The sequence below is a fragment of the Marmota monax genome, unplaced genomic scaffold, assembly GCF_021218885.2.
Source record: "Marmota monax isolate L192 unplaced genomic scaffold, Marmota_monax_Labrador192_F-V1.1 WCK01_AAM20220418_F8-fsc00024, whole genome shotgun sequence".
Taxonomy (NCBI): domain Eukaryota; kingdom Metazoa; phylum Chordata; class Mammalia; order Rodentia; family Sciuridae; genus Marmota; species Marmota monax.
The window spans coordinates 23,054,799-23,077,593 of record NW_026695224.1 but is presented as its reverse complement, the minus strand read 5'-3'; the positions used below and the strand labels follow the sequence as shown (position 1 = coordinate 23,077,593).

Sequence of the window (22,795 nt, the reverse complement as noted above, 5' to 3'; positions counted from 1 at the left end):
AACTCACAATCCTCCTGCTTCAGTCTCCCAAGTAGCTGAAATTACATGCATGCACAACCATGCCTGGCTTCTTACTAACTTTTGATTTTTAAGATACTGGTCACTTGTCGATTGTATATTATCATACCTTCGACTACATCCTACATTCCTTAGAACCAAAACTTCTTTCAATCCTATATAATAGTCTATCTCACTTCAGAAGGAATATTAGCATTTACTGGATTGTTCATCCATACATAACTGGGTTTTTCACAGCACAGTGTAACAGAATGGCTGTCAGCATGCTGAGCTCACATGTCAAAACCACCTGCGTTAACTGATAATATTTCAATCAGGCCACTCTTAATCACTACACAACTTTTAGCAAGTTACTTTAGTATGCCACAGTTTCTTCATTTGTAAAATGCAGATAAAACACTATCATTACAGAGCTGTTATGAAGATCAAATATATGTAAAGCTATTATAATGAATGTGAACTAAGTATGAGCCCTTAGAAAACATTTGCTTATGACTTGATAATGTATCTGCCCGATGAATATTAGTCTATAATTGTTGTATAGCATTAGATATTTCTCTGAATTTGTATGTATAAATTTGTAGGAAGATGAAACAGGGTAAATATTTTGGTCAATAGTTAAAAATATGATAGGAATAATAGAAAGATGTATAAAGAAAAACTTGACAATATAAAACTAACTGAATTAGAATATAAAGAATCCAATCTGTATAATTTTTATGTTTGTATATGCCAATTAAAAAAGAAATTCAGGCTTTCAGAGGGGAATAAATAGAATAAGCTTATGTTGTCATGAAATTGAAACACAATTCATAAAAATGCCATATTTTAACTGTATTAGGGAAAGCATCATGGAGAAGACAGCATGAAGATTCAGACAGATGATGAGAAAACAAATGTTATTCAAAACAATAGAAATAAGAAGAAGTATGAAAGGATTACAAATAGCCCATGTGAAAGCCAGTACCCAGATCTGTCTGCCTGGAGACAGGTTCTTGTAAGAGAATAGTTCCTCTAAGAGAATTTCCTTCCTTGGAGTTTAGAAAGCACACAATATGTACTCATTAAGATCTAAAAGACAGGATAAATTCTAATTAAAAACATTTTCAAATTCTACATTAAGAAGAGCTTTCCAATGGGTATGCCAAGGCATATCGGTGTGCCTAAATTAAGTGACCAATGTACTAAGAATTGTGAGCCTCTCAGCCCTTGGGGTATAAATCCTCTAGCTATAGATGGCTGGCCTATTCCCTCTGTGTGCCATACAAATATAATTTTCTAAACATAAAATGCCATAAAAAGTTGTAAAACAATGGGTTAAATAATATGGCTATTATGCAATGAGAAAAGAAAACTAAGTGGGAGAGAAAATGATGTACAATGTCTTTGCCTAGTCTGGTGGCATTGTGGAAGATCAAAGAGAGGAAAGACAAGTGGCAAAAGAGTAGTTAAGAAAGTGCTGTAAGGCAACAATAAATGTTGGCAAGGATGTGAGGGAAAAGGTACACTCATACATTGCTGGTAGAACTGCAAACTGGTGCAACTACTATGGACAGCAGTATGGAGATTCCTCAGAAAACTTGGAATGGAAGCTCCATTTGACCCAGCTATCCCACTCCTTGGTTTATACCCAAAGGACTTAAAATCAGCATATTTCAGTAATGCAGCCATGTCAATGTTTACAGCAACTCAATTCACAGTAGCTAAACTATGGAACCAACCTAGGTGTCCTTCAATAGATGAATGGATAAAGAAAATGTGGTGTATATATTCAATGGAATATTACTCAGCTTTAAAGAAGAGTAAAATGATGATATTTCCCCAGTAAATGAATGGAGTTGGAGAATGTCATGCTAAGCGAAATAAGCCAATCCCAAAAAACCAAAGGCCAAATGTTTTCTCTAATATGCGGATGCTAATTCACAATAAAGCGGGGTGTGGGGGGCACTAGAGAATAATAGCGTTACCTTAGATTCGGTAGAAGGAAGTTAAGAGAGGTAAGGGGAGTAGATGTGGGGATAGGAAAGATAGAATGAAATAGACATTATTACTTTATGTATATATGGGACTGCATGACCAATATGACTCTATAACATGTACACTCAGAAAAATGAGAAATTATATCTCATCTATGTATGATATATCAAAGTGCATAAATGCATTCTACTGTCATGTATAACTAATTAAAACAAATTTTAAAAAAAGAAAGTGCTATAATAAGTTAGGCACAAAACTAAAGCCCAAAATTAGAGTAGTAACAACAGGCAAAATAGGTTGTGAAAGAATAACTGCTTAGAACTCAGTTTAGTTCAGTCAAATATTTATAGCTGTCTATTATGTGTCTGCCATTCTCCAGGCATTGGGGATTTTAAAACTGAAGAAACAATTTCGAGTGATTATAAATTTTTTAAATTATAGAGACAGAATTCCAGGTTTTCCTTAATACGATCTGTTTTACACAGACTTAAAGAAAGGAAATATCAAAAGGCATTGTATATTGCACCATAAACCAAAGGTAGTTCCAACCTAACCATTAAAGCTTTAAAAAATAAGCCTTTTGGTGAAAAGACCCAATATCAGTAGCCAATGGGTTATGAAGAAAATTCCATGGAACAGAATGCTAAAGACAATAAATAGTTTTTAACATGTTTATATATGAGCCAGGGTTAGAATGCATGCTATTGGTAAACTCCATTTTTAGCTTTTAAAAGATAATTATAGCAGCTATCATTTATTAGGTGCTTACTACATATCAAACTGTGCCATCAGTTGATATATTATCTCATGGTATCCTCAAAACAACCCTGAAAGGGTAAGTATTGTCAGTACCACATTTTTTCATGATAAAACAAGGCTCAGAATATTAAGTAATCTACCTAAGATATACAAAGCCAGTGAAATAGCAAAGCTAGAATTAAAACCTAGCTCTAAAGTCCTTGTTCTTAAGAAAATGCTCTAAGACAAACATAGGTAAGACACATTCATGCACTGTTCTAAGAGAGAGTGCTTGCCCAAGGCTCACTAACTGGGTCCATTCAGGAAGAAATTTTGAGGTCTATATATTAGTATTCTGCTGACATACAAATTACCACAAACTTGTTGACTTAAAACAATGCAAATCTATTCTCTTACAGTTTTATAAGTTAGAAGACTAAAATGAATCTCACTGGATTGAGATCAACATATTAACCGAGCAGTCATTCCTTTCTGAAGGTTGTAGAGTACACTCTACTTCTTTCCCTTTTCCAGCTTCTAGAGGCTACCAGAATTCCTTGGCTCATGGCTCCTTCCTACATCTACAAAGCCAGAAATGGTTAGTCAATTCCTCTTCATGCTGCTCTGTCTCTCTGGTTCCTCCATAGTTTTATCTCTTCTCACCGCAAAAGGGTTCTCAGTTCTGAGGACCCGCATGATAAGATTGGGCGCACTCAAGTAATCCATCATAGCTCACCATCTCAAACTCCCTAACTTTATCGAATCTACAAAGTTCTTTTTCTTATGTAAGGTAACACATTCTGAAGATCAGAACACACACATGGGGGGCGGGCATTATTCTGCCTTTCACTAAGAAACAAAGGAGCTATTCAGCGTTTGAACCATTATAATTGGTTACACATGTATAAGATAATTCACTGATAACATTTTAGCTTGCCCTTACTTATAGGAAGAGAATGTGCTGTTTAGAGGATGCAATGTCTACTCTCATGAGCAGATGCGTTTTACATTATGTTGAATGATTTGTTTTCTGAGTTATACATTACTGCCTTGTGAATGCTGTCAGAATGAGTCAGAATCTCTTAGTCTAAAAACTCCAAGACTCAGACAAGATCAATATTCTGAATCTTTAAGTTAAGGATCAGAGTCAAGGGTGAGGGAGGGGGTATAGTTAATGGTTCTATATCTATGATAAAAACAACCTTTTGAAAATCATGTTTAAGAAGTTATATATAATTAGATATATCTAAGAATACAGTTATATGTCACTCCCTTTGATTTATGAGACTTGTATCAACAAAGAGAATAGTTACAGCTTTCTGATTGTGCCTGTATAATCAAGCAAATGGTTTGAAGTAGAATGTCCTTGGAAGGCAGCAGGGAATTTCAAATCAAAAACTTTTAAAACTTGGATCACAAAGATCAGTGGTTGGCTAGTCGTGGGGTATTTGGGGGAGAATATACAGTGACTGCTCATGAATATGAGGTTTCTTTTTGGTATAATAAAAGTGTTGATTATGATAGTTACATACATAGATACATAACTCTGAATAGACAAAAATCATTGCATTATACATTTTAAATGAGTAAATTTCATGGTGTGTACATTATATCTCAACAAAGCTGTATAAAAATGGGTCACAAGGAGAATTCAGTGAGAGGAGGATCTGGTTAAATATACATATTAAATGAAGAATAAAAATAAGAGATCTTATGCAATATGATCTTAGTGAAGATCCCTTCCTTAATGCCTACTATTTCCCTCTTTTTTGTTCTATCTACTTTAGATTTTTATATATTCTGTTCTTGGAAATGTCATAATTTTCTATGCCTTTAAATTTTGTTTTGCAGTTTACTACGTTTACTACTCTACTAATATATACTATATAAAATTCAAAAAACTTACTCCATAAATTATGAATATAGAATATAATTCTGATGCTAATATCAAACACTCCTTACTAGAAAGTAAATACAGATAAGGGAAATGTTCTCATTCTGTTTTAGGAGCTCCTGTTTTATTACCCTTGTTCTGCACTGTGCATGTATTCTCTATATGCCTTAAATCATTCCAACCACCTCAAGAGGTATATCAAATTCATGTGTTCTTGTACCAAGATTTGCATATTAAAATCAAAGAACTTGTCTCTACTTGCAAATGTAGAAAGTTCACACTTTGCAGACAACCTTCATTTGCTCATTTTATAGTTATATCTATTATAGTGCCCCAGCAGTGACTCCGCATCTGTAGAATGCTATTGAATGACTTTTCTCCACAGTTCTTTTTACCTGCATCCTCTTTCTCAAGAGCAATAATAGCCCTCTCTTCAAAAACACTATAACAGAGTACACTGTCAGAGGTTACAAGGCAGTTTTGCTTACAAATTAGAAAATCAGGCAATGTTTTGCTTGAGGCTTTCTTACAGTTGATAGGAAAATAATCACCTATATAGCCCATAAAAATGTCCCCCCTGAATAACAATCAAGCCATTTCAATAGAATACTTTCCTGAAACTGACACATTAGTTAAATTAATAAAATAACATTATCTACGCCGATAAAAAAGTTCCTTCAACCTTGAGGTGGAACACTTGTCTCCTATGAGCTTAGACAAAATGGTCTGGTTACTTTTCTACATAAAAGTTGTAAAAGATCACTTCCTATTCTCAGGAAAGAGAAACAGAAATACCTGATATTATAAGCCTAATCCTTGAGTATGATTGTGCTTACATACTGGATTCTCCACTGAATCACAAGTATACCATACTGTTATATGTTTTCATGCAGTACAATGCATTCTATTCATATGGAATGCCTAGTTATATATGCTGAAAGAACATGATGGTCCAAGAACAGAAGATAAATATACATAATCCACACTGTAAAGTACAGTTTTATGTAATTTTCTTGCTCTTAAATACAAATGCACAATTGACCATATAGTATAAACACCACAAATTCAGTTCCTGATGCAAAACTGCCTTTGTCAAATAATTTTCTCATTCATTTTTCTAGGATTCTATCAAAACCTGGAAAAAATTTAATTATTGCAGTTGAAACTGGAAAATGTTGCAGAGGTTACAAAATAGCTTGCACTGAAATTTATAACACATTTGTAAGTTTGTCAAGATTGTGTTGTTGTCATTGTTGTTGTTTTAATACACATAGAAACTCAAGTCCACATTCTGAGGATCCTTTCAGACAACTGAAAGCTGAATTTTCCAAGCAGGCAGCTGTAGCTCATTAGCTCTGCCATGGACCGTGAAAGCCACTTGCCAATAGTGTCGAAAGACTATTACTCATTTCAATCTCTCCAAAGAAGATAGACCTTTTTCTCCAACAAACATTAGTGAAAAACACTGAATTTGGGGCTGTGACTGGAACAGCTCAGCGCACATGGATGGAAACTCAACAGGGAAACTAAAGCCAACTGGAGGTGGCAGATTGATGTTCTAGCTTTTTACCTTCAGAGACCAGAGCTTCCAACTAGTTTTCAAGAAGAAAGAAAACAAAACAATCATGTAGAGATAATAATGTACTTGAAGCATGTATGATAATCCGATTGCCTGACAGAACTGTCAGTCTGAATGGCAAATTCTCTGCATATGATTGAGTTTTGCAATCCCAGCAGCTCAAACTTAAGGGGCCAATCAAATCAGCTTTAAATGTCAGTCACCATCCAAGCAAGGCAGTTACTCAGAAAAATCAAGATTACACTTAGAAATAGTTTAAGTCCTTATTCAACAATCACGAAGACAACTAAGGAAATTCTATAGACATTTATAGAATTCTGTAGAATTAAATAGAATATTAGTATGCTATAGCTAGCATGCAAAAGGTAAAAAGTAATATAACTACCTAGGTAATATTGAGTAGTGTTATTCTTCCCACAGTATTTAAATCTAAACAATTATATAATACTCAACTAAAATTTAGCTGGGTAGAGACTGATGTTCAGTTTAGATATAAACACTACGTGGGATTCCAAGTTATGAGATATGCTTTGTTTCTTAATCAAGATGCTAGCTACTCAGGTATCTCTAGGTTATAAAAATTCATTAAGCTGTATACTCACAATATATGAATCTTTTTGATCAAAGAAGTTTTGTGATCAAGGAAACATCATGTCCTCTAGTCAATTGCCCCATGAATTTAATTGCTGAGAAAAGCAACAATATCAAATTCCTATTTGATCACAACGTCAGACTTAGTTTTCAGTTTTCCAAGCTACCTGTTAAGGACAGACTCACGTTAGCATCTTAGAGCAACAGAACATGGTTCATTATATGTGGGTATATTATCTCAATAGTTTTTTACAATGAGAACTATTTATATTTTAATGTCTTAGAAGAGTATTTTTAAATAGCTCTGATATCAGGGTTTTTTTAAACATTTTTAGTTGTAGATGGACACAATACCTTTAGTTTTTTATTTACTTATTTTTATGTGGTGCTGAGGATTGAACCCAGTGCCTCTCACACGGAAGGCATGCACTCTACCACCAAGCTACAACCCCAGCCCCTGATATCAGGTTTTATTCCTGAAAAGATCTACCAAACCACAAGTCATGCGTAATATTCTTTAATAGTCACAAAGTAGTTTGTGAAAATATAAGAACAGTATTTCAATAGTAAATACTCACAATATTTGATACTGATGACAGAGGCAGAACAAAACACATACAAACTTCCAGCTGCCAGCACTAAGACACTTAACAAAGCATATAAGAAAGATAATAGAAAAAAGAATGAGACCCAGATATGAATTCCAATTTTACAAGACACTGTTAAAAGATATATCTAACTCCGAGGTTACCGTTAGAGAATAGAGAAACAAAGTTTTAAGGCTATAATTACTGAAAATTCTGTAACAGCTTTTTATTTCTATAAGGTAGAATCATTGCTTTAAGTTGAAATTCTCAGCATTAGCTTGGTCTACTGTACCCACAACTCCCACACTGTGTAAGCTACCTCAATAACTAGGAAAGGCTCTCTTTTTGTTTATGGGCCAAGTATTACATTATGTGTTTTTAATACCAAATATTCACATATGCAATTCTATGCATATGAATATTATATCATGATAGCATATGAGGCTGAGACCAGTAGTAAGGTTACAAAAGTTCATAGTACCCTTATATTCTTTCTAGGTACTGAAATTATCCAACGGGCAAACCCCAACTTCAACTGGATGTTCAAAATGCACAGAAAGTCATTTTCTTGATCAGTTTGTGTTAATACAGCAACAATTTTAAATCTAATTCCATGAAAGGAGCATTTTTTAATCCATCAAAATTTACATAACTCACTATAGCTTACAATTGGGTCAAAATTCTGAGAAAGGAAATTTGGTCTTAACCTTCAATTAAAATAAATTCTCAAATGCATGTCTAATATCAATGGCTTTTAAACATACTTTTAGCATATAGGTAGCATTGAGTAATCTGCTCAAAGTCATCTCAGTTTCTTTCTCACATTAACCAGGATTTCAATGCACTACTCCAAATAAATTTGTTAATTGCCGAATATTTCCAAATAACCAAAGGTTGAGTTAACTATTAAACCATATGAAACTACCACTTTTATAGATGAAAGCAAGTCAAACTTTGGTAATTTCATGTGGCTTAATTAAAAATGGTTTTTAGAGAGTTTCAATTTATGCTAAGAAAAAATAAAAGTTTACCTGATGTGAAAGTACAAAAAAAAAAAAATACTTCCAAAGGAACAACCAATTGCTAAGGTATAAAAAGCAATAAAATAGTAGGCTTTATAAAAAGATGGGGAAAAAATCAGGTAGTTCAACAGGTTCCTGAAATCCTGGTGGTGATCGATAAATTGACTTCTGCTTCACCTTTTATGAAGAGGCTGTACTTAGCAAATCACTGTGTAAGCTACCTCAATAACAGCATTCCTGCTATCAAGTTTACTTGCAATGATTCCAACAAAGAAATTAATTTCTTAGATGACAAGAAAAGGTTATCTGAAATGGGGAAAACACAGGAGATTGAGCTTTCTGCTAATAAAACAGACAAATATCAGTCTAGGCACTGAATTCAGAACTGTTTAACTGTCGGCAAGATCTGAATTCCCTGTAGCCCAAAGGCTATCATCATTTTACACACAGACATACACTATACATACATATATGTATGAATGTATACATATATGTATGAATGTATACATACATTCATACATACATACTTGCTCTGGGTTTTTAGGACTTTTTTCTAAAAGTTCAGACTCAGAAACCCAAACCTGAGAAAACTGGAATAGTCAACCTAATCTCCAGCTACTAATCCATGTTCATGTACACATACACACACACCACAATGCATCCATCCACATTCCAAACACCAAAGAATGTTTTTCTAAAACACATAATGAATATATTAACTCTTCAGACAATAAGCAGTATTATAAAATCATACAACCGCTATTGTTTGTTCTATTACCATATCAGTAAAATATGTAACCAGCAGTGATAAAATCTGAGAACTAGAAACTACCATTGATCACAAGTTATCAGATCCACTCCTTCCCCAAAACACTCATGTTTAAATCAGACTCATATCACTAAGTGTTCTCATAGAAAACCTCTTACGACTATTCCATTTTGCAAATCTAAGGAAAATCTCTAAGGTATTCTGCAGGTATGAATCTCAACTTCACCACTGAATAACAACATAACCTTGGGAGAAATTGTTTAACTTCAATAATTATCTATTTCCTAATATGTAAAATGAGGATAATAATGGTACCCTCCTCACAGTATTTTCACAGGTATTAGACGATATGATGTATATAAAATGCTTACTATAATACATGACATTAATTCCAGTAAATGTTATCTGTTATTTTCAATAGTACTGTTATATAGTTATAAATTTACAAGTACTTTGAAGGTGGCAGTTGCCTATCCCTGGTTTTGTTAGTGAAAATATTTTCTTTTAAAAATAGTTTATTTCTTTTTGTAATATGTAGATCTCTGAAATAATTCTGACTGTTAAAACTAGGAGACTCTTGAGTAGTTTAAAAGAAAGAGTGTACTTATAAAAGAATTAATTACTTCTTTACATGGAATTTCTTTCCATTGTTGTATTTCAACATCATATGTAATATTGCAAGTAAAAAATAAAAATCAGAGCTTGTCACTAATGTAAAAAATAAATATATATGCAGTATTTAATGGGATGAAATACAAGTGATAGATTGTCCATATTAAAAAGAATAAGAATAAACAATGAATCAAAATAAAATCAAATTAGATTTTAAAGCTTGAGGAAATTTTTTAAATCATCTAGGCCCAATCCCCTCACTTTATAAAAAAGACTGTAAAGGGTGATTTATGCAATGTTATATGGCCAAAATCAAACATATTAGAAGAACCCAGGTCTTCTGACTTATAGTCCAAATATCTTTATAATATGCTTCTCTCCAAAGAATAAGTGAAAAAATCATTAGACAAATTCCTATTTCAAAATTTCTAGTAAAAGCCACGTTTGAATACACAAAACTAATTAAGGGGAGGATGTGCAATGAGAAAGCTAAAGGAAAAATATCCAGTGTAAATAGTAGAAAATATTCAAATGGCAGCTAAGCCATTCCTTCATTGTATGCTAATATATAAAGTACATACTCTGAGCTTCCAGTTCCTTGTTTGTAAAATGGGAATCCTACCTACAACAAATAAACAAGATATTCACAGGTTAAAATAGCACAATAGGGCTGGGGATGTGGCTCAAGCGGTAGCAAGCTCGCCTGGCATGCGTGCGGCCTGGGTTCGATCCTCAGCACCACATACAAACAAAGATGTTGTGTCTGCTGAAATCTAAAGAATAAATATTTTTAAAAAAATCCTCCCTCCCTCTCTCTCTCTCTCTCTCTTTAAAAAAAAATAGCACAATAGTTGAGAGTCAAACTACCTATATTTGAATTTTAACTCCACAATTTACTCATTGTTTGATCAAGTTATATAACTTCCCTGAGCCATGGGAAGCCCTTTAGCATAGAACATGACACATAATAGCTGTAATAAGTTTTAGTGTTATGAATATATATAAATTACCTGCCCTGCCCTTAGAGGATACTGAATAATAAAAGCACAACCGTCATGAATAACAACAAAAATATCTGCTTTACAAGTAAAACTAGAACAGATTGACAGAGTTGACATGCCAAATAAAAATCAATGCTCTTTGCCACTTCTAGTGCAAGAATGAAGACCATTCTCAGCAGACTGTGGACATTCCAGAAAATGTCAACTTCACTCTGAAGCAATACATTAGTTATTGTGAAGGGCCTCAAAGGAACCCTATGGAGGAATTCCAATCACATCAGTGTAGAACTCAATCTCCTTGCAAAGAAAGACATTATTAGGATGGCAAATGGCAGGGAAATAGAAAGGCACTGGTTGTTGTTTGCACTGTTTGTAATCATGCACAGAACATGATCAAGAGAATCTGTGCATGCTCACTTCCTTATCAATGTCTTTATTTAGAAGAATGGGTCTCTTGTTAAAAATGCAAAATTTCTTGGGTAAAAAATACATCAACAGGGTTCAGAGGAGGTCAGATGTTGCTTGTTCATAACTCACACCCAGAAAGATGAGTCAATTCTTGAAGGAAATGACATTGAGTTGAACTTGTTTCAAATTTAACTGCTTTGATTCAATAAGTCACAACAGTTAAAAACAAGAATATCAGGGGGAAAAAAATGGATGATGTCTATGTCTCTGCAAAAGGAATAGTTCAGCATGCTGATAAATAATATCTAAGAATTGTCCTGTTACAGAAACAAGATCTCAGGTTATAAGACCAATGTGTGGTATTTTAGTGATGTAACAAAAGATCTCTGTTGAGCCGACAAAAGACCTCTATTGATCCTAAAATGGTAGCACATGCCTATATTCCCAGCAATTTAAAAGACTAAAGCAGGAGGATCCTAAGTATGGGGCCAGCTTTGGCAACTTAAGAGATATCCTATAAGGCTGGGTATGTAGCATAGTGGTAGAGTACCCATGGGTTCAATCCCCAGTGCCACAAAAAATAAATAATGAAAAACATTCATTGAAAAAAAATTAAAATAAACACTTATTTATCCTGAAACATGCCCATACCCTGAAATGTGTGAAAAGTTTATTATACTAGGATTAAACATCAAATTCATAAAGTATAAAAGTTGAAACCTATCCAGTAAATTATTACTCCATAGTGAAATATTTAGAAAAATATGGTATTCAGGGTGTTGGACTTTCAAATGCTCAGTTCACAAGGTATTGTTGTTGTTATTCTTTTTCTTTTTAAAGGTTTAAGTCAGAAGTTAAATAATAGCAGAAGGCTTACAAAGTATGAAATTAAACTTACAGCAAAGATACTTAAATAAATCTCTGAAAGACCAGCTGTGCATAGAAGAAACCTTCATCTTTAGAAGACTGTATCTTTGTGATATGGTTTTCATAAACTTCTAATCAAAATATAATAAAAAGGAAAAAATGGTAGAAAATCACTTCTAATATATCACCATTTAAGAAAACCAATTCCCAGGTGACTAGAAAAGATCTATCTCTGAACTGGGTGGAAAGGCGTGATTCCTAAATCCAAAGGGAAATTAAACCACAAACTTTAAACAAAACAGCATGAAAAAATCAATATCTCACAAAATAAAAAGGAATAATTTAGTTTTCAGCTTTCTTTTTACAAAAATTCTATTTTTAGATCAGATACAGTGGCTTAAGATACTACCATGACTTAAATCTATTTGGTAGGGAAATACCTGTCTGGCTCTGCGACTTCTAAAGGTAAATAGGAGGCTTTGCATTTAAGTAATAATGTGGAATAGTTCAGAGTAACCTCATGCCAAAATGGCATATTTCTAAGGGATGCAAAGGTATTCAATAAAAAGCTTTTAAAGGCATATTTTTAAACTTGCAGCAGGAAAGCTTTTCTGTGTCAAGACAGTAATTCTTTTAACAGCATTGATCAAAATGTCATTCTTTTATGAGTGTACAATACCTTTTAATGGCATACAACAAGCCATTAGGGTTATACACCTCTGTATAGCAGACAGCTTACTGGAAAAAAGGGAACACTGGCCAAGATACAGTCAGTAGGCTTTATGCTTCTAATAAGGATCATTTCCCCCCTAGCAGCTTCATTCCGAAGTCCACAACTGAAATTATCCAAAAATTAAGAATAAGCTCTCTTCACCTCTGAAATTTAGAAGTGCTTTCATAGAGGCCTAGACTGCAAGGTCTAACTTGTATCTCTACAGATACCATAGGATGGCCTTGAAAACCCTTTAACCTAGGGCCAGAAAGAAATTATTCATGAAGATTAGAAAAGAATGATGGTTTTATTTGCTTTCCGGGGAAAGAAGAAAGTGAATTTTTTTAAAATGTTACAAGATGATCACTTTTCATATTTATTTATAAGGCCAAATAATAAAGGAACATTAAAGTTATGTATTACTCTAACACAAAATATTTCTTTGTCACCTATAATTGATTAGGTAATTTTTCATAAAAGGCAACTATTTTAACAAGCCCATGTCATTGACATATTCACTTTTTAAGAAAGTTGAAATAAATTCTGAAATTATTTAGAGGAAAAAAATCACAAGTATACAAACCCACAAAAAAATTTCTATCAATTTACCAAATTTCTAAGCACTCAGGAAATGGGAAACTAAGGAGCAGAACAAAAATAGAAGGTGGTCTTTTCATGCTTTTCACATTACACCTTTACTTATTTTCCTCTGCTAAAAGAAATATGTCTTAAACACAATAAATTCCTAGAACTATAGAAATATCCCAGATAAACTGGAACCTAAATCTCTGCCTTATGAAAAATATTTAAGGACTTCAGATAGTCTGAAAAATATATAATTAATAAATATGATCCTGCACAAAAAGTAAAACCCAACTTCACAAACAATACTAGATGAATTTTAGAACTTTATCCCTGAAAGCAAAGTTTAATAAGTAGAACAGTCGATCTTCTTTTAAAGGTAAGGGTGTGTGTGTGTGTGTGTGTGTGTGTGTGTAAAAATGGAAAGTGAAAAGAAAAGTTCTATAAATGGTTCTCCAAATTTTATAATCAAACAAAAACTTTTGTTTCAGGCTCTGTAGAGCACCAGAGCATTTGTACCAATTCCGTCACTGAAATCAATTAAAAATATAAGATGAAATACAAAAACGTCTTAAAAGCATCCAAGAGTTATTAAGCATAGTTAGAAACTACCAATTCAAAATGTAGGTTAAAGTGGGAATTCAAAGATAGAGTGCTAAATCTGTTTTTGCCCTGACAATATGTGATCAGCTATTTTGACTTAAGCTGTAGACTTACAGACCTTGTTTAATATGAAGCACAGAAAACAAAAACTGATACCACCTAAAGGTCTAATAGTGTCTCTCCTCCTGTGAAGCTGGGATCCCAGAGTATTCACCTTGTAAAGGTGATTAGGAGTCCGGACTAAAAGACTACAGGGAAAGTTGGTTTGGCAATGAGCAAAGCAAGGGCAAACACAAACCCACAAGTCGCCACCCAAACAGATATACAGTCCAAACACACAACACATATATAAACAAACAAACAATCATAAAGTGGTGCCCAACTGGTAGCATTCCCAGGTGCCACACTTCAGCAAACACAAATGTTATCTGGTGGAACACACTATTAAATACACAAGAAAACTAGGCACCATGAAAAAAACATTTATTTATTGGGATTATCAAGTATAGATTATAAAATAGCCATGCTAATATGTTTAAAATATTTTTTCATAATGTAAAAATATCTTTACAGAAAATTTAAAATAAATGAGTTAGGGGCTGGAGTGTAGCTCAGTGGTCAGTGGTAAAGCACTTGCCTAGCAGCTGTGAGGCCCTGATTCAATCCCCAGCACACCACACACACACACACATGCACACACTTGAAAAATAAATGACCTATGACGTATGAAAGGCATTTATACCAATTGAATATATTAATTAAGAAATTAAAAACAAAAGCTTAATGGAGAGCCTATGGAAATGAGTTCAGAACAGGCTTACCCTCTCAATAAGAATAATTAGAAAAACCAGGTAAAAATAGTCATACATCACTTAACAGGAATGCATTCTGGGAAATTCATCAATGGTTTATTCATTGTGCAAAGATCACAGTGTGCACTTACATAAGCTGAGACCACTTCACCATCACTAGGCAACACAACCACATGGGACCACTATCATGCACAGAGTCCCTTGTTGTCTAAAAGGTCTTCATGTGGCAAGTGACTATATGTTTTAGTCTCTTTTCTGTTGGTATAACTGAATATCACAGACTGAAAAAATTTATAAAGAATAAATAGAGGTTTATTTAATTCATGGTTTGGAGGTGGGAAATTGAATAACATGGCAGTGGGTATTACCTGGAGAGATCAGGGAGATGGAGCAAGTATTCTTATAAAGCTACTAGTACCTTCATGAGGGTCCCATCATCATGACCTTTATCTAACCCTAATTACCTACTCAAGGCCTCGCTTACAAATACTATTAGCATATGGTTTGGGGGATTAAATTTCTAATACATGAAGTTTTGTGGACAAAGTCCAGCCATAGCAATATGGAAAATAGTTGTATGAAGACATTACATAGCTACCACTAAAGAAGCCAAGACACGGGGATCAAGATTTTTAGCAAAAGAAAAGTCACAAAGAGGTAACTCAACCTTCAGCGTGGATTTTCTCAAGTCATTTGCCAATTCTAAGGCAGAAGTCTGAGAAGCTAAGTAAAGCTGTTAGCAGTACCACAGAGTAGGGAGGAAAATGAAGCTTGGGAAATAGTAGCAATAAACCAGAATTGTATCATAAGAATGAAATCCAGCTATACATCAACTCAACCCCTGACTGAATTAAGTTAAACTGTTTCTATTCTACCAACCTCCAGAAGCAAAAATAAACCCTCTTTGGAAAAAGTTAATATCATCTATAGTTTCAAAAATATCATATCCAAATCTGACATCCAGTTGACAATTATAGGACATAACAGGAGAAAAAATGTAAGAGAAAACAAAAGAAACAACACTACAGGAGATATAGGCATCAATCTAGACTTTAAAATATCTGGACTTCAAGAAAATAGAAGAGTACTCCAGTTTCCCATAAAATCATGGAAAAACCTATATCCAAATGTCTCCACAAAACTTTAAAAATAGTCCACATATATAGCAAAATTAAGAGACAATACTACAAATGTCAAACACATGTAAGTAGAGAAACAAACAATAAAATTCAGTAACCATCTTTGAAGCCCAAGTTAGAGAAAAAGAGAGAGAGATACAGACTATGCAGATAAAAACGGAAAATCAGCAGGGCTTAGGAGACATGAAAAATGCAAATAACATAAGCATCAGAAAGTAGAAATAATCAAAAAGTAAGTCTAAGACCTATTAGATCAGAGTACTGGTTACCACAAGATCAAAGGGAAGAGGCTTGCAATTGCAAGAAATAGAAGTGCCAGTCAGGAAAATGCCATTCTGACATACAAGGGGTACTGTTCAAGTGCTTGGTAGGAAGAAAATAAAAGATAAAAGTTAATAATGGTCCCATAGGGGAGAAAAAATCACAAAATCAGACATAGCAAACCTCCAAAAAAAATATACCATAAACTAAAGAGACTTCATTTCATTATAGTAACAAAATAGGGAGATTCCAAGATATCTTGTAACCTCCCTCACCACTATCTATATAAACTATTATAACCAGTTAAGAAAAATGAATTCAAAATGAAAAGAAGTTATTATAATACAAAAAAATAAAAATAAAAAACTCTTTAGCAGAGGAATAGTCCCCTCAAAACAATACACATCCACAAGGCAGAGAAAATTATAATATGTCAACTTGAATTGTAAAATGTTAAACAAATATTTACAGTTAAAATAAATACATCTCTCAAGCATTCAACAATTATGTACAAAAATGGCAAAATTCAGTTAGATGTGAATTGAGTACTATTCGCATATGAGAAAATTTTTAAATAATCTTAGAAATGAAAAATTATAAAGTACTCAAAACGAGAGGATTGATAAAATTATAATAAAGGTCACTGAACAAACACATGAAAAGAGTTAACAGAATAAAATAAAATGAAGGAGTATAATAAGAATCACTGAGAAAATATTAATATACAAGACAGAGTCCAACATACAAAAAAATTGTAGAGCCTGAATAAGAAAACAAAACAATGGAATAAAACTAATATTTAGAGCTATAATACAAAAAGAACAATGAAATAAGACATGAATCTATATATCTAAATACCACAACTCAAATAAGTATATGCTAATTATGAATATCTACCCACCAAGTAACATAGTAACTTCTTCAACAAAGGAGAATCAAAGAGAAAGAAAGACAAAATAAACAAAAGACATCAACATACCATATGTAGTAAAAAAAAAAATAAGAGTAGAGAAATACAAAAACATATGGAACACACGAATATAATGTTAGTATTTGCAAATTTAAACCCCTATAAGCTTTATCAATCTGTAACTGTAAATCCTCAAAAGAGAATAATCTTTTCAAGTGTAGACAAATATATATGGTTGTTCTGATAGCCCCAGATTGGAAATCTCAGTGTCTATGAACAAAGCAATAATAGTAAATTGCTGCACAGGCATGTGCTAGCATACTGAACAGCAATGAAGAATGGATTGTTACAAAAAAATTACATCACGTTTTATTTTAAGTAAAAGAAACTAAACCCAGAATAGCAAGTACTTTTAGATGAAGTTCAAAAATCAAGCAAAACCAATTGACGTTGATAAAGACTGTGTTGCCTCTGGGAGGTCAAAGAGCAAGAAATACCTAGGAATAAACACAGGGACTCCTATGGGATGATGGGAATGTTTTGTATTTTGATCTACATGTCTCTCTACACATGTAAAAAGAACATATTTTTTCTTTGAAATATATACCAAAGATTAATTAGTATAATTGTTGAGCTTTACTGAGTGTCAAACAACAAAAACAGTCATAAAAGAAACACTTTACTAAAAGAAGAAATGTGAATGGTCAGAAAATAGAATATGTTCAAACTCCTGTCATCAAGGAAATGCTAATAAAATCACTACTACAACTTCCACAAAACTAGCAGAAATTAAAAGAATTACAAACCATTTGTGGGAGTCCAAACTGGTATAACCATTTTGGAGAACTGTGACATATCTGTTATGCTAAAAACATGATTCCTTCAACAGATTTCTTGTCTTCATATCTATTTCATTTCAGTCAGATCCTTAGTAACCACATTCATGGAGTCCTTTCTCAGAGATTCTTACATTTGCTGTAAGTTTTCCTCTCACTAGATTTTTTTTTTTTTTTTTTTGCAGTGCTGGATCCAACCCAGGGCGCCCCACATGCAAGGTAAGGCCTCTACCACTGACCCACATCCCAGCCCCTCCTCACCACTTTGTTTTCATCTCTCTTTTTAATTATAGGTATATTGCGCCTATAAAGGATCAGACACAGGCTTGGGTAAGACAGTCTATCCAATTCAAAGAAATTTAATAAATATGATCATAGTTGAAAATTCACTCTAAGACACCTTGATTAATTCTGAGGTTTTATCAATGGGTATAAAGGCCATGCCCTTGATTTGATCCTTGCTAAAAGACTGACTTTTAATTGACCTTTGTCACTCAAAGGCTTCATCAATTTTATTTTTTTGAAGTGAGGATTAAGAAGCAATTTTATCTCCCAACAGCAATAATTCCTTTTAATTCCCCTTCATTCCTGTTTCCAAAAATAGTTTTCCTGAGTTCTTCTTCTTGTAATGCCTTCTAAGTGCAACAACCAGAAACCAACATACACAATATCAAAACAAAACATTCTGTTTTTCCTATTGCTGGTTGTAGAGCTACAAATTTACTAAGTACATGATCAGTACCTAATATAGATTTTTTAAGCTAGGTTTTCATATAATATTTTGTCCTTTGGAAAAGTTGGTTGGCCTACATTTTATCAAGTCCCACTTAATAATGTTGTTATGAGTATAACAACAGTAACACCAAAAAAAAGAAATTATTCAAATATCAACCTGTCACTCATTCCCCCAATTCAGATTATAAGAAAAAGGAGATGATTATGTAAGACTAGGAGATTTAACTACAACTATGAAATATATTTTGGACTTCATAATCTATCCTCGGGCTAAAGCAAACTGGCATTTTAATTTTTAGATCTTAAATATAACAGATATAGTAGAGTGACATGGGTAAGAATTTTAAGTGATTATACTATACTTTTGCCTAAAATTCATAGATAATAAGAGAGAGACTTGAAAAACTTGGGAATCAACCTAACAAAAGAGGTGAAAGACTTTTACAATGAAAACTACAGAACCCAAAAGAGAGAAATAGAAGAAGATCTTAGAAGATGGAAAAATATACCCTGTTCATGGATAGGCAGAACTAACATCATCAAAATGGCGATATTACCAAAAGTTCTCTATAGGTTTAATGCAATGCCAATCAAAATCCCAACGGCATTTCTTGTAGAAATAGAGAAAGCAATCATGAAATTCATATGGAAAAATAAAAGACCCAGAATAGCAAAAACAATGCTAAGCAGGAAGTGTGAATCAGGCGGTATAGCGATACCAGACTTCAAACTATACTACAGAGCAATAGTAACAAAAACAGCATGGTACTGGTACCAAAACAGGCGGGTGGACCAATGGTACAGAATAGAGGACACAGAAACCAATCCATAAAACTACAACTATCTTATATTTGATAAAGGGGCTAAAAGCATGCAATGGAGGAAGGATAGCATCTTCAACAAATGGTGCTGGGAAAACTGGAAATCCATATGCAACAAAATGAAACTGAATCCCTTTCTCTCGCCATGCACAAAAGTGAATTCAAAATGGATCAAGGAGCTTGATATCAAATCAGAGATCCGCCGTCTAATAGAAGAAAAAGTTGGCTACGATCTACATTCGGTGGGGTCGGGCTCCAAATTCCTCAATAGGACACCCATAGCACAAAAGTTAATAACTAGAATCAACAAATGGGACTTACTCAAACTAAAAAGTTTTTTCTCAGCAAAAGAAACAATAAGAGAGGTAAATAGAGAGCCTACACCCTGGGAACAAATCTTTACTCCTCACACTTCAGATAGAGCCCTAATATCCAGAGTATACAAAGAACTCAAAAAATTAGACAATAAGAGAACAAACAACCCAATCAACAAATGGGCCAAGGACCTGAACAGACACTTCTCAGAGGAGGACATACAGTCAATCAACAAGTACATGTTAAAATGCTCACCATCTCTAGCTGTCAGAGAAATGCAAATCAAAACCACCCTAAGATACCATCTCACTCCAGTAAGATTGGCAGCCATTAGGAAGTCAAACAACAACAAGTGCTGGCGAGGATGTGGGGATAAGGGGACACTTGTACATTGCTGGTGGGACTGCAGATTGGTGCAGCCAATTTGGAAAGCAGTATGGAGATTTCTTGGAAAGCTGGGAATGGAGCCACCATTTGACCCAGCTATTCCCCTTCTTGGTCTATTCCCTAAAGACCTAAAAAGAGCATGCTACAGGGACACTGCTACATTGATGTTCATAGCAGCACAATTCACAATAGCAAGACTGTGGAACCAACCTAGATGCCCTTCAATAGATGAATGGATAAAAAAAAATGTGGCATTTATACACAATGGAGTATTACTCTGCATTAAAAAATGACAAAATCATAGAATTTGCAGGGAAATGGATGGCATTAGAGCAGATTATGCTAAGTGAAGCTAGCCAATCCCTAAAAAACAAATGCCAAATGTCTTCTTTGATATAAGGAGAGTAACTAAGATCAGAGTAGGGACAAAGAGCAGGAGAAGAAGATTAACATTTAACAGGGATGAGAGGTGGGAGGGAAAGGGAGAGAGAAGGGAAATTGCATGGAAATGGAAGGAGACCCTCAGGGTTATACAGTGGAGGGGGTAGAGAGAGAGGAGGGGAGGGGAGGGGAGAGGTAGGGAGGGAGGATGGGAAAGGCAGCGGAGCACAATAGACACTAGTATGGCAATATGTAAATCAATGGATGTGTAACTGAAGTGATTCTGCAATCTGTGTATGGGGTGAAGGTGGGAGTTCATAACCCACTTGAATCAAAGTGTGGAATATGATATGTCAAGAAATTTGTAATGTTTTGAACAACCAACAATAAAAAATTAAAATAAAATACAAAAAAGAAAAGAAAATCTTCCCCTCAATAGTTTCTGTATAGGACTTTTTATTTAAAATGTCTATCACATTGAATGCAACACCACAAAAATCAACTGCATTTACACCTTCCATTTGCTCGCCTGTATAATTCAACACAATAAAATAAAAATATGAAGAAATCTCTCCACAACATTAGCAAATCACCCTCAAATTGCTTGACCTACCCATGGCTTGTTTGGCCAGGTCAACCTACCATTCACAAATCAATCCTCTTCTCTCCCTATAACACTCTATATAAGGTAACAAATAGAAAAATAAAATCTAGTAATAAAGAATCAATAGGATCTCTATTACACATTTAAAAAATTCAAATGAGTCTTGCCATGTCTTGAACTTCTTTCCTCCTCTACATCCTTCTGCCATGATGCTCTGCCTCACCTCACACCCAGAGCAACAAAGTCCACTGTCTATGGACAAAGACTGCTAAAACCGTGAGCCCAAACAAATTTCTCCTCCTCTAAGAAAAGAAAATCAAATGGAAATCTGACTCTACTCTTAAATATTACACTGAACATAAAACATTCACAGGGTAAACAGGACATTCCAGATAGCAGAAAGTTTCAGGTAGAAGAGCATAATTATATTAACTGTTTATTATGATTTGACTCTAAAAGTATCCCTCAAAGAGTCTATGTGTTACGCAATGTAGCAATGTTCAGAGGTGAAAATATTAGATTGTCAGAACTATAACCTCAACAGGGGATTAACCCATTTGATGGGTTAATAATTTGAATGGGGGGGGGGGCTGTAGCTCAGTGTAGAGCGCCTGCCTTACATGTATGAGGCATTGGGTTCAATCCTCAGCACCACATAAAAATAAACAAAGATATCGTGTCCATGTACAACTAAAAACACATATATTAAAAATAATAATAATAATAATTTGAATGGACTATAGCCATGGCTAGAGGAAGCAGGTCACTGGCAACTTAGCCTTGGACTACATCTGTCCCTGATCTCTTCCTCTCACTCTCTAAGCCTCCCATCTGCTACAAACTAAGCAGTTTTCCTCTATCATTTGCTTCTGCCATGATGTTTCTGCCAAGGAACCTGCTGACCATGAATTTCTGAAACTATGAGCTCAAAATAAATGTTTCTTCTTCAAATTTATACTTGCCAAGTATTTTGGTCACAGTGACAAAAAGCTAACACATTATTTAAATAATGATTCCTCATTTAAGTTTGTTTCTGTCAGCTTTTTACCCCTGTGACCCAAAGGCCTGACAAGAAAATTTTAGAGAAGAAAAAGTTTATTTGGGGCTCATGGTTTCGGAGGTCTAAGTCCATACACAGCTGACTCCATTACTCTGGGCCCCAGATGAGGCAGATCATCATGGCAGAAGGGTGTGGAGAAGGAAAGCAGCTAAGGACATGATAATCAGGAAGCAGAGAGAGCTCTGCTCACTAGGTACAAAAAAATCTACCTTCTCCAGCAGCACCCAACCTGACTATAATTACTACCCAGCTAATCCATTCAAGTGGAGTAACACACTGATTAGGTTAATGTTCTTGTAACTCAATGTTTTCACCTCTAAACTTTCTTGCATTATCTCAAATAAGAGCTTTTGGAGACAGCTAATATCTAAACCATAACAATGTTCAAGATACATAGACAATTAGAGTTTATTTTGCTAATGAAATCTAACTACTAATGATTTGCAGAGCAAAACTTGACTCATCCCGATTCAGCATCTATAAAGTTGTAATCTAATGTGATATGCTTATACCATATTACTTTCCTGGTCAACTAACTGAGATCTTGTCCTGTTCCATAGAAAAGGATTATCTT

At 34.1% G+C, this 22,795-nt stretch overlaps 1 pseudogene; it reads left to right on the top strand.

Annotated features, from left to right (window-relative positions):
* The first annotated feature begins 883 nt into the window (after positions 1 to 883).
* LOC124086396 (large ribosomal subunit protein uL6-like) lies at positions 884 to 11,649 on the top strand (annotated as a pseudogene).
* Positions 11,650 to 22,795: the final 11,146 nt, after the last annotated feature.